Source organism: Danio rerio, chromosome 1 (assembly GCF_052040795.2).
Source record: "Danio rerio strain M-AB ecotype USA chromosome 1, GRCz13ab, whole genome shotgun sequence".
NCBI classification, from domain to species: Eukaryota; Metazoa; Chordata; class Actinopteri; order Cypriniformes; family Danionidae; genus Danio; species Danio rerio.
In genome coordinates this window covers 54917940-54934811 of record NC_141021.1, presented here as the reverse complement: position 1 = coordinate 54934811, position 16872 = coordinate 54917940, and the positions used below count along the sequence as shown (strand labels likewise).

At 35.8% G+C, this 16872-nt stretch overlaps 1 long non-coding RNA gene across 1 annotated transcript; it reads left to right on the top strand.

The window, feature by feature from the left end:
- The first annotated feature begins 9065 nt into the window (after positions 1–9065).
- LOC141375088 (uncharacterized) lies at positions 9066–16359 on the top strand. Its single transcript, XR_015477042.1, has 3 exons — positions 9066–9292; positions 13258–13369; positions 14393–16359. It is a non-coding gene; the product is annotated as an uncharacterized LOC141375088 (long non-coding RNA).
- The last annotated feature ends 513 nt before the right edge of the window (positions 16360–16872 follow it).

The window sequence follows — 16872 nt, the reverse complement described above, 5'->3', positions numbered from 1 at the left end:
TGTCAAAGTAGCCGTCCATAACACCTGTTTATCACTCAAGTAGATACCGCATGACAAGAAAAAGACAGAGCGCTTTGTATTGCAAAAGAAAAAAACTCCAGTCTCTTTTTAAGACTGTTATGTTTCGATGGGTCAGAGAATGTAGCTGCTACACTAGTTTGTACAGTTTGTGCGCAGGTATGTGACGTGAGAACAGAGACTACAGGTGTGGCATGCATTGTTGTATTGTGACATTTCTCAGCCTATCAATGCATCTGGCTAATCAGGTGTTTCTTATCATAACACTAAATTCCTAATGTAATGTTATGCTATATTTTGAGTTATCTGATAAGGAAACAAGTGCGTACAACATCATATAATCTCGAACTGTCGAATAATATAACTGAACACTTGTAAAGCAGGGAGAACTGAACTCAAGTATCCATCCATTCAACCAACCAACCAACCAACCAACCAACAAACCAACCAACCAACCATTTATTCATCCATTTATGAAATCATCCATCCATTCACCCACCAGCTTTACTAAACATCCTTCCATCAGCTGAATTCTGAATATCTGTCTATCCACTCATTTAACCATCCATTTTTCCAACCACCATCCATCTATTTATCCATCTGTAAATGGATTTATCTATCCATCCATCCATCCATTTACCATCCATCCATCCATTGACTTTTCAATTTATCAATCAATCAATCAATCAATCAATCAATCAATCAATCAATCAATCAATCAATCAATCAATCAATCAATCCATCCATACTTTGACTTTAGTATTCATCCATCCATCATCCATCTACCAACTCAATTATCCATTCAACCAACCCTCTTTTTATCCATCCATCTATCCATCAAATCATTCATTCATTCACTAACCAAATCAACTAACCATCCATTTATCCATCAACTCAATTATATTTCCTTTTATGCGTCTCTCCACACATTTAATCATCCATTTTTCCAACCACCAATTGACTCCATTATCCATCCATCCATTTATCCATCTGTAAACTGATTTATCCATCCATCCATTCATCCATCTATTGACTTTATGATCCATTCATCAATCAGTCCATCCATCCTTTGAGTTGAGTATTTATCCATCCATCCATTTATCCATCCATCCATCCATCCACCAACCACCTTAACTAACCATCCAATCATCAACTCAATTATATTGCCTTTGTTTATCCACTCATTTATCTATATATATTTTCCAACCACCCATAGACTCCATCATCCATTCATTCATTTATCCATCTGTAAACTGATTTATCTGTCCATCCATCCACCCACCCATTGACTTGACTGTCCATTCATCAATCAATTCATCCATTCTTTGACTTGGGTATTCATCCATCTATCTATCCATCCATCCACCAAGTCAATTATCCATCCATTATCTATCCAATCAACTGTCTTTTCATCCCTCCATCATCCATCCATCCATCCATCCATCCATCCATCCATCCATCAAATTATCCATCCATCCACCAACCAACCAACTCAACTAAACATTCATCCATGAACTCCATTATTTTCCCTTTTATCTGTCTATCCACTCATTTAACCATCCGTTTATCCATCTGTAAACTGATGTATCCATCCATCTATCAAATGACTTGATTATTCATACATTCATCAATCCATCCATCCATTCACATCAATTATCCATCCATCGTCCATCTACCAACTCAATTATCCACCTAACAATCTGTTCATGCATCAGTCTATCCATCCATCCATCCATCCATCCATCCATCCATCCATCCATCCATCGAATCATCCATCCATCCATTCCTTCATTCATCCAACCACCAACCTGCTCAACTAACCATCCATTCATCAACTCAATTATATTGCCTTTATCTGTCTATCCACTCATTTATCCATCTTTTTTCCAACCACTCATAGACTCCATTGTCCATTCATTAATTTATCCAACTGTAAACTGATTTATCCATCCATCCATCCATCCACCCACCCATTGACTTTATTCATCAATCAATTCATCCATCCTTTGACTTGATTATTCATCCATCTATCCATCCATCTGTCCATCCATCAACTCAATTATCCATCCATCCATTTATCCATCAACTCAATTATCCATCCATCCATTTATCCACCAATTCAAATATCCATCCATCCATCAAAATGTTTATCTATATATCAATTGATCAATCCTTTGACTTAATTAACCATTCATCCACCAACTCAATTATTCATTCATCCATCCATACATTCATCTATTGACTTGATTATCCATTTATCAATTATTCCATTCATCCTTTGACTTTATTATTCAACCATTCATCCACCAATTCCATTATCAATTCATCCATCCACCCATCCATTTATTCATCCATTCTTCGACTTGATTAACCATCTATCCATCCATCCATCCACCCACCCACCACTCTATTATCCATCCATCCATCCATCCATCCATCCATCCATCCATGCATCCATTCATTCATCAGCTTGATTATTACTCATTAAACTTCACATTGTTAGAATCTGACTGAAATGGATGCAATTATTAACTTTTGGAATTACAATGGCTCCAAAGGCTTTGGAAGCAGAAACTGAAGATTATAATGAGAGAAATTAACATCCGACAGAAAGTAATTAAAGGCTAGTAGTTTTGCAGTCCAAGTCCTTTGCCATGTTCAGGTTGGAGGAGAGTCCTTGCCCCAGGTGAAATTTCACAGGGTGTTGTTCATGAACGAGGGAAGGATGGAAGGTCTCAGTCGATGTACTGGTCAGTCTTCATTCCAACTCTCACCTTTATTGTAATGAACTTTGAGTAATGACCGAAAATACTTGCTTGGGAATACTTTGGGTTCCCCACAAAGGAGCTAGAGGAATTGTCTAGACATATGGAAGTCTGAAGTAAGCCTTTCAATAGCAATCTCATTAGCATACAGTAACTATTACAGGAAAACCACATGTGGAGTGTCAAATAATCTTTACGTTACAAAACCATTTCCCTTAAATGCGATAAAATCAAGAATATTAATTATCTTTAAAAGATCATGAAAGCCTCAACATTTTTTTGAGATTTTAATATATGTGTGATAAACACCCCCCCACACACCCCCACTTCAAGTTTAAGTCAACCTCAAGCCTGGAATTTGTGTTTAACAACTGCAACTTAAATGGGTGTAAAAAGCCATGAGCAAAAGGTACAAGGAAGGGTGTGTCAGGGCAAGCAGTGGTTTAAGAGAAGAGCTTTTTTCAGTGGCCCATAGTGATTAAAATCAGAAGTAAAATGTGAGGAAATGCAAAGTTTGCTTGTTTTAAGATTAGGACACACACATGCATACATTGAAAGGTCAGAAAAGCCCTCAGAACACTTGAACATTTGAAAGTGTCAGTCAGAGGATCTGTCTAAGCAGGGATATGAACGATCCATTGAGAGATGAGCTAGCAGACACAGTCTTCAAATACACGTGGAAACAGTGGCCAGTCGGCAGTGTTTAAGAATTAACTCAATAGCAAGTGGGAAACGCTGCTATCATATATTTTTTTTTATTTTAGTACCACTTGGTATCGAAGTCTGTACTATTGAGAGCACTTAACTGTCAGAAACTCAATCTTGTGAATAACAATGAGACATTGAAGTACTTTCCAGCACTATGCCACTTCACAACCCGTGACATTGATGCAATGCAGATTTTGAACCCAGAACCAAAAAACTAGGCAAAAGAGTTAGCCTGTTTTACCCTAATTAAATAAGCATATTGACCTTATTCTAAAATGCGGAAGTGCGCCTGTTTTCGCGATTGTCTTAGAACTTCCGATTCAGTCGCCTATGGGAGAAACGACTAGGAATAATAAACGGCAGAAAACGGTCAAACTACTTGCTCTACAAACAAATGTTTGCATGACTATACAGACCAAGTAGAATAATATAATGTGAAATTATCAAATTGCTACATCTAGCAGCGTAATGAGCCGTTTTTAACATCAAAAAATGAATGGAAGTGAATGAGACCGGAAGTCTCGAGCCAAAAAGATTTAAATGGCAGCGCCCGCTCGTCGGCAGAGAATAAGGTGAATAAAACAGCTGCTGGAGAATTCTAAACTTACACAAACCTACTATGTACATGTTGTTGTGTGTAACCTGAATCAATGCACCACTTGGCAACATTAATGCTAACATTGTCTTAATTGATGTCCAACATATATATCTGTTAAAATCTCAGTTAGTCCAGAAACTTTAATTGAGGGTTTCATAACCTTCTAACTTGTATTTAATTGACAAGTACAAAGATGTCAATATTTTCACTGACCAAATAAGCTTTATTCAGGAAATACACATTTATTTAGATTTTGATGGCAGCAACAGACTTTGAAAATGTTGGGATGTTGGCTTTAGCCTAGTGGTTAAGTGCGCTGACATCAGGGCCGGAGTGGGACTCCTTTTCAGCCCTGGAGTTTCAAGCCTCAGACCGGCCCACCTCAGTTCACGACTGACTATATTAAAATAAGGTCATTTCCAATTCAGTTTCTAATTACACTATCACGCCTTTTTTTTTTTTTTTTTTTTTTTTTGAGAAAACAACTGCTTTAGAACTTCAAATGTTCAACAACCCTAACAGTATTATATGTCTCAACAATAAAAATGAAAATAATAATATACTCAGTCAGGCAAGGATCAAACCCGGGTCGGCGACGTTGTAATCTAACGTGCTAACCACTGGGCCACAACAGTTGAATAGTAAGAGGTGACTCATAACATTATGAACCTGCAGGCTGGTTATATATGAAAAGAGCAAAGAGCTGTAAACACATTTCTGCTCCTTTTTTTTTAAACAAACCAGGGGACAAAAAATAAAATACTTTACTGTAATCAACCACAAGCCACAAATGCTGAGGATGAAACTGAACCTTTATTTAACACAGAATAGGATTTTTACTTGGACTTTACCACGTAATATACTTTTGTTGAATAGTTTGCAGCCTGTATTCAGAATTGAAATGCAAAACATACAATAATGAGTAAATTAAAGAATAAGAAGGCTGTGGTCAAGTAAATAAATTAATTAATTTAAAAAGTGTGACTGCTCAGAACAACAGATTCTGGAGCTAGGGACACCGGCCCTTGCGGCCAAAAATCGGACCGGCCCACCGGGAATTCTCCCGGTCCTCCCGATTAGCCAATCCGGGCCTGGCTGACATATAGCACCATGGTGCTCATGACAACCCAAGTTTGATTTCCGGCTCAAGGTCCTACCCCGATCCTTTCTCTACTCCGAATGCTTTCCTGTCTGTTCTCCAATATCCTATTGCAAAAAAAGTTTTACAACCCCTATAAAAGTTATAATTAAAAACAATGTTGGAACAGTTTTGTTTTTAACACACCATAACATCAACTGTTTTTTGAGAATCGAGGATACTAATTGTTAAAGTTTGGTATAAATTTTTACAAGCCAAACTTTGTCCAATTTAACATGATACAAGACTTCAAATGCTCAACAGTGATGACAAATGAATGTTTGCTTTCACATCGGTCTCTTATGAAAGTCTGGATGGTCCCTTTGGATGTCAAGTTCTCAGACTCATAATCCACAGAAACAAGCAGACTCCTTTGACACTTACACCATTTACTTAATTATCTGAGAAGATTATGTGAGATTAATGCATAATCCTGGACCAGGCCGCATCCTGTGCAGATGCTTTGGTGGTCATGGACGAGTGGACAGCATTAGACTGATCATGATCGACCACAGTGACAGACGAGTCTGCACATTGATCCACCTGCGACAGCATGAAAACCCGCCGGTGACCTACTCATATCTGCAGTTTCTTTATGATGGACGTTCAGCGTTCTCAAGCCTCCAGCGCTTAAACTGCAGCTCTACACAGGAAGTTTGGCCAGAGGAGAAGTGGTCGTGCTCAACTGAGCCTGGTTTCTCGCAAGTTTTTTTTTTTTTCATTTTTGTCAATTGGTGAAGTTTTGTTTCTCGCCACTATCACCACTGGCTTGTTGGCTTTGGGACTCGATGGATTTGCTCTCTAGCGTTTAGACTTTCAGCGGTGAAAATTAAACCACATGAAACAGAACTAAACTGAACTTCAGCTCTTAAATCTGGACGGACAGTTTCGATTTACTAGAACTTCTATGTTAAGCTGCTTTGACACAATCAACATTGTAAAAGTGCTATAGAAAGAAAATGAATGGAATTGAGCTTTGATCAATTACATAAGTCATGTCAAAAGCAAAGGAGGTTGATGCCAAGTGATGCAGCAGCAACTAAAAAAAATCCCAGCTATCATGGTTCTCAAAAATAGCTACACTCATCTAATCAAAAAGATGACAGAAAGCATGAGGAAACATCTCACTTCTCATATGTTCACACCCTTGCCAGCCACATGGAAGTCTTAGGGCAAAAAAAACCCACTGAACTAACACGATCTGTTCCCTCCAGCTGTGAGAATGCAGACAACCTCCACCCATAATTCTCAACAAACAGCTGACTGCACTAAACAATCAGCATTTTCTATGCTGATTTACCGTCACTATGAATGCATGCCTGAGTTGCATTCAGAGGTATTGTTTGCGAAGTGATTATAACCTTTGATTATAACTAAAGTCTTGTCATGTGATATTTTAGTCCCTTCTATTCATGTGGTTACCATTAAGTCAGTCATTTTATATTGTGACAGTAAATGCTGCATTTATATGCGGATGTCACCGCTGACATTTTGCATCATGTACACGTGCGTTGGTCCTCTCAGCAGCACGATGGACAAAGCTTGTGTGCACTTGACAGGCTAGTTCCTAAAAACACATCTACACTCACTGGCCACTTTATTAGGTACACCTTACTAGTAGGGGTTTGGACCTCCATTTACCTTCAGAACTGCCTTAATCCTTCGTCGCATAGATTCAACAAGCTACTGGAAATATTCCTCTGAGATTTTGGTCCATATTGACATGATAGTGTCACGCAGTTGCTGCAGATTTGTCAGCTACACATCTATGATGCCAATCTTCCTTTCTACTACATCCCAAAGGTGCTCTATTTGATTTAGATCTGGTGAATGTGGAGGCCATTTGAGTACAGTGAACTCATTGTCATGTTCAAGAAATCAGTCTGAGATGATTCACGCTTTATGACATGGTGGGTTATTCTGCTTGAATCAGAAGATGGGTACACTGTGGTCATAAAGGTATGGACATGGTCAGCAACAATACTCAGGTAGGCTGTGGTGTTGATACGATGCTCAATAATGGGCCCAAAGTGTGCCAAGAAAATATCCCCCACACCATTACACCACCACCACCACCAGCCTAAATCGTTGATACTAGGCAAGATGGATCCATGCTTTTATGTAGTTGACACCAAATTCTGATCTTACCATCCGAATGTCACAGCAGAAATTGAGACTCATCAGATCAGGCCACGTTTTTCTGATCTTCTATTGTCCAACTTTGGTGACGGGCGTAGCACCCGGTGTGGTCTTCTGCTGCTGTAGCCCATCTGCCCCAAGGTTAGATGTGTTGTGCGTTCAGAGATGCTCTTCTGCATACATCTATTGTAATGAGTGGTTATTTGAGTTACTCTTGCCTTTCCATCAGCTGGAACCAGTCTGGCCATTCTCCTTTGACGTGTGGCATCAACAAGGCATTTGCGGCCACAGAACTGCCGCTCACTGGATATTTTTACTTTTTCAGACCATTCTCTATAAACCCTAGAGATGGTTGTGCGTGAAAATACCAGTAGATCAGCAGTTTCTGAAATAATCAGACCAGCAAGTCTGGCAACAACAACCATGCCACGTTCAAAGTCACTTAAATCACCTTTCTTTCCCATTCTGATGCTCGGTTTGAACTGCAGCCGATTGTCTTGACAATGCCTAAATGCATTGAGTTGCTGCCATGTGATTGGCTGATTAGAAATTTGCGGTAACAGTTGGACAGGTGTACCTAATAAAGTGGCCGTTGAGTGTATATCTTCAATTCTGTCTGTGATTATGTGATTTAAATACAATCAGAAACGTCCATACTTCGGAGTGCTTGCCAGTCCTGTTTCACAAATATGATACAATTACATCTTCAATGAAGTGCTCTTGCTTTTGTTTAAGGATTGTTTTATTACTCTCTAAAAATGCTTAGGTGTGACAGAGGCTTCTTAAATGGTATTTCACAATATATATATATATATATATATATATATATATATATATATATATATATATATATATATATATATATATATATATATATATAAATATCATTCATTTATTTTCCTGTACATACAGTATATAGCTTACACACACAAATACACACACAAACACACACACACACACACGCACACAATGTAGGGGAATCCGCACTTTTGGGTAAACGTTTTAAATAGTGTTTAGTTAATATAAAAAAATAATATGATGTTTACTTACTTAAGGATGTTTTCATTCATTATTCATTTTTAAGCACATTCTCAAATGATTAACCTTCAACATAAGCTTCAACTGGAGCGTTGAACTGGGAGGTGTTCATATGATCAGCAGCATCCATTTTTCATGTTGAATCTACATTGTCTTCAATTTAAATGAGTTTAAAGCAGGCTTTTGTTAAGGAAGTTTCAGTTTTTGTGTAACAGGTTTCCATTGCAAATTTGATGTACTGCACTGCAGTAAACGCGTGCTTAACGCATGACATGATGATATCTAGTTCAACAACTTCCACCGCGCTGCCATGGTAACCAGAGCTCTGACGGTAACCAGATGGTAACAACAAAACTGTTGGTATCATATACTGCATGCAGATTTCAGGTCAGTTCATACTGCATTCAAAATTGCAGCAGACGTCGATCAAATAGCGTTTTTAACTTAATTTCTTGCGGTTTAACTGTATCAAAATAATTTTAAAAATCACTATAATTATGTAGATTATATAAATTAGCCCTGAATGGTAAACACATGTATTATACAACGTATATAAATAATTATATCAGCAAAAATTACAAAAATAAAATAAAAGTAATGTAACACTAAAGCCTTTTGACCATCAACCAATGATAAGAGCTTGGGCGAGACTGTCAGTTGTGACCGACCAATGACAGACAGGAAATGTTTTCAAAAAGGGTCCGTTAATTCGCTGAGCTCTTCCGTTATCTGACGCAAAACAATGCACAAAATGTATTATAAACAATTAAAAAATAAAGGTACACTACAGGAATGTGCTCCTAACTAAAGTTTAGTAATTCAGAGTTGTTTATTAATCCAAACACGTGATGGCACTAGAGGCAGCTACAGATGACAGCACCAAATCAGGTAGGAGCAGCTTAGCTTTCCCATTAAAAAATGTATGAGATTGGTTGTGTTTATAATAGAGGTAATTTGTGCAGTGACACACTCCCCATATTGTTTACCATGGTACTTTGAATATTAAGTCTGACATAAGTATGTCTTCAAGCACTTTTTAATTGACTGTAAACAGTGTTTTACTTTGATAGACATTAATATGCTAATATGCTGCTAATATGAATTCACTATTTAGAATTAGCAAACAATACTTTACTGAAATTATATTATCAATGAGAAAGTCTGAATGTGTGAATATAAAACTAACTTTACCTCAATATTTTATTTGGAACAGTAACACTTCATCTACCACTGGAGCAATTCACCTTATTGTCCGCGGACAAGCAGGTGCAGCCATAATTGAATCTTTTTGGCTTAAGACTTCCGGTCTCATTCACTTCCATTCATTTTCAGATATTAAAAAACAGTGTGTTCTGCTGTTTAATGCTGCAAACTGATATTTTCTAATTATATTTTTCTATTTTGTCTGTAAAGTCATTATCAACGTAGTTTGACCATTTTCTGCCGTTTATTATTCCTAGTCATTGCTCTCACAGACAGCTGAATCGTAAGTTCTAAAACAATCGCAAAAACGAGCGCACTTTCGCATTAAAGAATTTGGTCAATAGTCATGCTCTCAAACCAGGGGTGCTCAAACTTTTAAGTGGCCAAAAACCAAATACCATTGAGAGCCGTGAGCCGAAGGTAAAGCTGTCATGGGTAATTTCCTAATTTATTTTCTAATATTTAAAAATAAATAGAAAACATTACTTAAAATCATATTAACTCATTTAAATGATAACGTATTGCAATAAAAACATTATCAATCACATTTATAACACATTGGAGTTCAATGCTGAATACACTAGTCATACAGAATCTGCCTTTGGCTGTTTTTTCAATTGCAAGAATGCAGAAAACGGACTTGCGTTCTTGTGAAGACCGGTCTTGCCAGGTCACCTCAGAAGAATGAACTTGGGAGATGGCGAGAGAAATGAGAGGCTGCGTTCTTCCTGATGGTCACATGACCTTCACACATTTTTACAGAAAATTATTTAATCATTACGGCATTAACGCAACAATTTTTTGTTTTCCCCTTTTCAAAATATATACTATGCATAAAGATCTTACAAATATATGTTGCACAATACATAAAACAAATTTAATACGAATTTCAGCAAATAAACAACCCTAATGTGTTTAATAAGATTTTCATGGTGATGTTTATTTTCACCGTCTCATTTAGGGAAACTCCTGAAACAAATAAGTTATATCTCTAAACTTTAATAATAAATCTATATGAAGTGATGGATTTCTCACCTCGTTTATTCAGCTGCAATCACTTCTGAGACTTCTCAAGTGAGCTTCTGCGTTGATGCATCCTTGGTATTTAGAACACATCCTGTAAATTTCACGCATCCTCTGTTCTTGTGGTCTTGAGTTTTAGAAACTGAACTTTGGCAATTGATGAAGACGCGAAAACATGAGGACGCAAGATAGCTAGATCACTGAAGAATGCATATTGAGAAACAGCCTCTGTCTTGATTTGCCCACCAAATTCTCTGCATTGTTGGGTGACCGTATGTATGCCCGGAGACACCATTTAATTGAAACATTTAATATCAGTTAGCTTTAAACAATCAAACAAACAAAGGGTTACATTGAATTTACTTGAAAATCTCCAAACCATCCCCATCATTCTCCCTCTCTTCTCAGATGGTATGGCGAGCCAAATCAATGGGCCAACTTTGGCCCGCGGTCCACTACGGGCACCATCCCACTACGGGCATGTAGCCAGCCTATAGTGAAAATGATGTTTTTTTTCAAGTGGACCTTTTTGCAGTTATTTAACTCATTTTTTATTTAATTAGGAGATTTTAATGCTGCAATTTAGTGACATTTATGGATGATCCCACTTTTTTGATGTGCCAAAACATCAAGAAATATGAAGAGGCAACTTATTTTTAGGCTACTTTATAATATGTCACCATAGGGGGAAAAATTGATATAGTTTTAAATTTAAAACTGACTTATTGTCATATATTAGGCAAATAACAAACTGGCCAGCACGTTCAACTTTCCACAGTCTCAGAATTTGACCATTTGAATGATAATAATTATATATAAAGCCCATAATAATGTAAAGAATCACGATTTTCTAGCTTTTCTTGTAAAAATGTACATTTTAAAGTTCATAAATAACAACAATAACCTAACAAGTGTTAATTTGGGCAGCATTTGGTGCTTCACAACTTTTTATTGGTCATTTTTTAATTTCAAGAATAAGATCCAAGATTTGTAATAAAAGTTACTTATAAAATGTTTTCTCTATAAAAACAATACAGTTGACTCTACTCACAGATTGGTGTTAAAGCATTTTTTGATGTGCTATTTCAACACAATCTCACAGAAATTCATTACTTTTTGCTTTAGTGGCTAATTCGTATGGATTTGTACAATCTAGTTTGTACACTTTAGTATGATTTTCTCATCACCCAATGACGGTTGGGGTTAATGGTGGGGTTAAGTGCCACGCCTCCTTTTTAAAATCGTATATTTTAGTATGACTGAACTCGTAAGAATTCATATGGATTAGCCACTAAACTGACAAAACATAAAATACTTATGTTTTCTTGTGAGATCAGGCTGGTTATTTGGATATCTTATGATGGCATATAACAGTCAAAATACGACAAATGAGCTCATGTATGTGACAAATACTGGATATTTGTCAGTTTTTCGAACCACCCAAACCCCCCTTGGCTACGGTCCTGCACTATCAAAGTCACAATGCTTATAGGTTTAATGTGAGAAATGCACTTAAGTCCAATTAATGCAGTCAAAACCCAAACAGGAATCATATAATCTGAGCAAAAGTACAAAAGCTTGTCCTCACTGGCACGTGTCACAGTAAATGGATTAAATTAGTCACTGGCCTTAGTTCAGTGTTTTGAGAAAACAGTGAGTTTATACAAATCATTTCCATGGAATGTTTAATATGTTGGCAGGATGTACCCTAGCAGGTTTGTTTGGATTGAAATGAACTATTGTAATTCTTCATTTGAGTGTGTGAATGCTCACATCTGAACCAAACAAGCTGAAGTAGATTGAACATGACAAAAACATCAAGTCAAAGCAAAAACAGGACATGTGGTAAGATGTGACCATGAAAATAACAGAATACTCACACCAAGTTTTTGCCATCACAATGTATATGTTGCCCATTACAATATGGAATCAGTCTAAAAAAAAGAATACATTTACAACATAAAATTCATACATGCACAGCACAATTCATATTTACAAAAGTTTATAAATACAACACACATTTTATAAATTCACAAGTAAAAATTATAAATATTTTCGGCAGATGAATTGACTTTGTGTATTTACGAACTGTTTTAAACTTACGAATTGGTTTTGTGTATTTATAAACCGTGTTTTGAACTTACGAAGTGGATTTATGTATTTTTGAAATGTGTTTTGAATTGCGAATTGGATTTTGTATCTATCTATCTATCTATCTATCTATCTATCTATCTATCTATCTATCTATCTATCTATCTATCTATCTATCTATCTATCTATCTATCTATCTATCTATCTATCTATCTATCTATCTATCCATCCATCCATCCATCCATCCATCCATCCATCCATCCATCCATCCATCCATCCATCCATCCATCCATCCATCCATCCATCCATCCATCCATCCATCCATCCATCCATCCATCTATCTATCTATCTAAGTTATACATTTTTTCTAATTGGAGATATTCAAGACATCTGGGGAAATTGTATTCATATCGAAGTATAAAAAATATATCGCAATGTTAGATTTTTTTCAATATCGTGCAGCTCTACTTCAGATGCAAATTTAATTCACATTAATTTTATATGTAAATGTATTCATTCATTCATCTTCTTTTCAGCTTATTCCCTTTATTTATCAGGGGTTGCCACAGTGGAATGAACCACCAACTTATCCAGCATGTGTTTTACGCAGCGGATGCCCTTCCAGCTACAACTCAGCACTGGGAAAATGTAAATATATATACATAATATTAATATGGAATTGTTTACATCAATACAATTAGCTAAAAATTGTAGAAATAAAAAATAGAGACATTATTTTACATGATGATTAATTTATTTTTACCAGACTTAATACAAAATGCAGTTTGATTACCCTATATTATTAAGAATAAAAATCATTATTAGTTTTTTTTTTTTTTAGAATGTATTAATTACATACAAGCTTACTAAAAACGAATGTTTTTGTCCTCTTGAAACCATGTCTTTTAACTACCATTTTTCATATGTTTTATTTAGTTTAGTGAATACTACTTAGACAAATAAAAATGTGAACAGCAGATATCAAGGGATGAAAAATACAGGAGGCTGTCTTTTTAATATTTCTCTTTTGTACAATATTGAGCTGCTTTTGAAATAATGTATGTGTGTGATATCGGTTGCTTTAATGGGTCTGTTATACACATAAGGCATGGGCTGGTATAATATTCTGATGGTATGATAACCTTGGATATAACTATCACGGTACGGTATTGAGATTACTGCTCTAAAATGTATATTTTTAAATGGCTGGGTAAAAAAACAAAACCTTTTCCTCCTTTGTACACAATATTTTAATTTGAAAAACATTTATAATATTTTGGAGCAGTAAACATGTCAGGCTAAATAATTCAGATGGATCATTGACTTCTGCTGTAGTAATTTGTTTCAAAGATTTTTCACAATTTAAAACAGCATCTTTGGAGATCTTTTCTGTTGGAGATACTGCTGTCCTAAAAAACTAAAGAAAAAAATGTAAATAAAAATTTACTTATACCTTAGACACGGTATAGCAGAAAATTTTGATAGTTTTAAAACCTTAACTTTTCCAAACTGCTGTATACCTTGAATACGGTTATCGTCCCATTTCTAATACTCATATTGTCATTAGGAAATGATGGTGGATTGATGTTCTAAAGCTGTTGGGTTTATTAAGGTTAATCTTTGCCGGTAAAACCTTGTTGTTGCTGCCTAAAGAATATTTTCTGTCAACAGTTGGCTTAGTGAGACTGAAAGCTGCTGTGAATGTCCAGCTGAAAATGGATGAAAATGGATAACGTATTAGTTATTGTGGGAGTGAATGTTAAAGAGTAACTTGAGTAGTTTGCTTAGATAGGAGCTATTATTAGAAGCTGCCCTAGTATAGATTTAATTTCAGGACATAAGCTTATGATGGATTCTTTGTGTAACTGATACTGTTTGGTCATGTGCATATTGTGTACTATTGAATTTCATGCTTTCTGTTAGAAATGGAAATTCATGTAGAGTTACTCTATATTCAGAGTATTATCATGATGATCATTATGATTGAAGAGACAGTTCACATGAACATTTTCAGAATTTACTCATCCTTCACTTGATCTAAACCTGTTTGAGTTTCTTTCCTTCTGTTGAACACAACAGAACATTTTATGAAGAATGTAAAAAAGCAGCCATTGACCTTTGTAGTCTTTTTGTTCCTACTACGGATGTCAATGGCTGCTGGTTTCCGACATTTGGAAGTTTTGAGTAAATAGTAAGGAAAACTGTCTCTTTAACCTTTAACCTGGAAATATGCAGCAACTTCTGTAATGTGTGTTTTATTGTAATAATGGTTGCTTTGGGAAAATATCTTCTTGAACAGGCCACTCCTTGGCATTGTCTTGTTAAATGTGGTATGAAGTACAAACATTACTTGTACTTCTACATTCCCCAGGTAATTATTGTGCTCTTGGACTTACTACAGTCCCTGCTGAAACTTACTTAATTGTATTTACGGTTTGCTGTCATTTATCAGAAAGTATGTGTTTGTACATCTGTACTTTTGGATGAAAACTTTTAAGGATTGTGAGACACCATGTAAATATATACAAGCAAATATGACATAAATAAAATCATGTCCTTATTTGCTTTCCCTCGTGTTTAGGGCTGTGCGGTATTCAAGAAAAATGCAATAGCATGCTAAGCACTGTGATATTTGATATGCGAAAGAATGTTTTTTTTAAGATATATAAACAACCTCTGTTTTATATTATTTAATGGAAAAGATAGCATCACATCTTTTGAAAGTGGAGCAGCCATGTGTTACTTTTGCATACATTAAAACAAATCAGACATTTTAACAATTTTTACTTTTACATGGATGTCAGTAATCGAATTATTTGCCTTAATATGAAAAAAAAAAACAGTAATATGATTAATGTGTTTACATGAGTTGCTTTTTGAATGTTCCTTTCATGATCCAATTTTACTTGTTATTGCTAGGCCCACCCGGAATCTGCGCATGCAGAATTACGCAGATTTCCGCAGATTTTTAGCCATTATCATTAATTCTGTTTATTTGCATGAGTAAATGTGTGTAAATCTATATTTATTCAGTTTTTAAATTAATTTCAGTAATATTATTGTCTGTGTAAATCTGATTTATGTACAGTGCAGTGTGTACAGTATTATTTTCTGTCTTTTACGAGATATATTATGACAAACTTGCTTTATTTACCAAATCAAGTGAATCTAACTGGATTTGAATCTTAAATATTAAATGAAAGTTAAAAAGATATTATGATTATTTTTTTTTATATATTAAGGTTTTAGTTATGATACTCCCAAAATAATTCCGCAGAAATTCTGAGATTTTTGCCAAAATTCTTTGCAGAAATAGCCAAAAATGTCCACAGATTCCGTCTGGCCCTAGTTATAGCACATAGTTCGATTAGTGTCATTGTGTTGTCATGCTGTCCACGTTTTCTCTGGAATTTCATGTCATTTCGGGTGTTTAGGGTGTTTTCGGGTGTTTATTTTTAATTTTTTGACGTTTACTGTAGCTTGGCACTTTCACTTTCATTCAGGAACATTTCATGCATGTCCACCGTGACAAACGAGATATTGGATGCATGTATGAAGTGAGTACTGCTGGAAGAGTGTTGTTTTAATGTAGTTTGATACTGCACGCCGAATGGAAAAATAAAACTCTGCATTCCACCTTGCAGGTGTCTGTGGTCCTTTACTCACTTGGTAGGTGCAGAGAATAGTGTCAAACAACTTTGTTTATGGAATTTCCTGTCACAAAATGCTGCAAAAGTTCTACACTACGGTAATAGTTTGATTACGGTGTTTACATGTCCGGACTGCACTTCAATGATGCGACTAAAATAGGCATACATATTAATCCAATTTCTCTTTAGTTTGATTATAACTATAGTCGGACTAAGGTCATTAAAAATTGCTTTTTACATGGTAGACCAGTGGTCCTCAAACACTAGGCTGCGGTTCGGTACCGTTCCGTGGATCAATTGGTACTAGGCCACACAAAAAAATTACAAATTATTTCCGTTTTATTTATTATCTGAGTCTGAACGATCTTTTATTTTGAAAAATGACCGTATTCTCTCGTTACATCTCTGTCGCTTGAGAGCCCAAATTTCACCCACGAGCAGCAAAATGAGTAAGAAACAGACGTCACTGAATAGTTTTTTTGCTGAGGAGAAAAAGTCGAG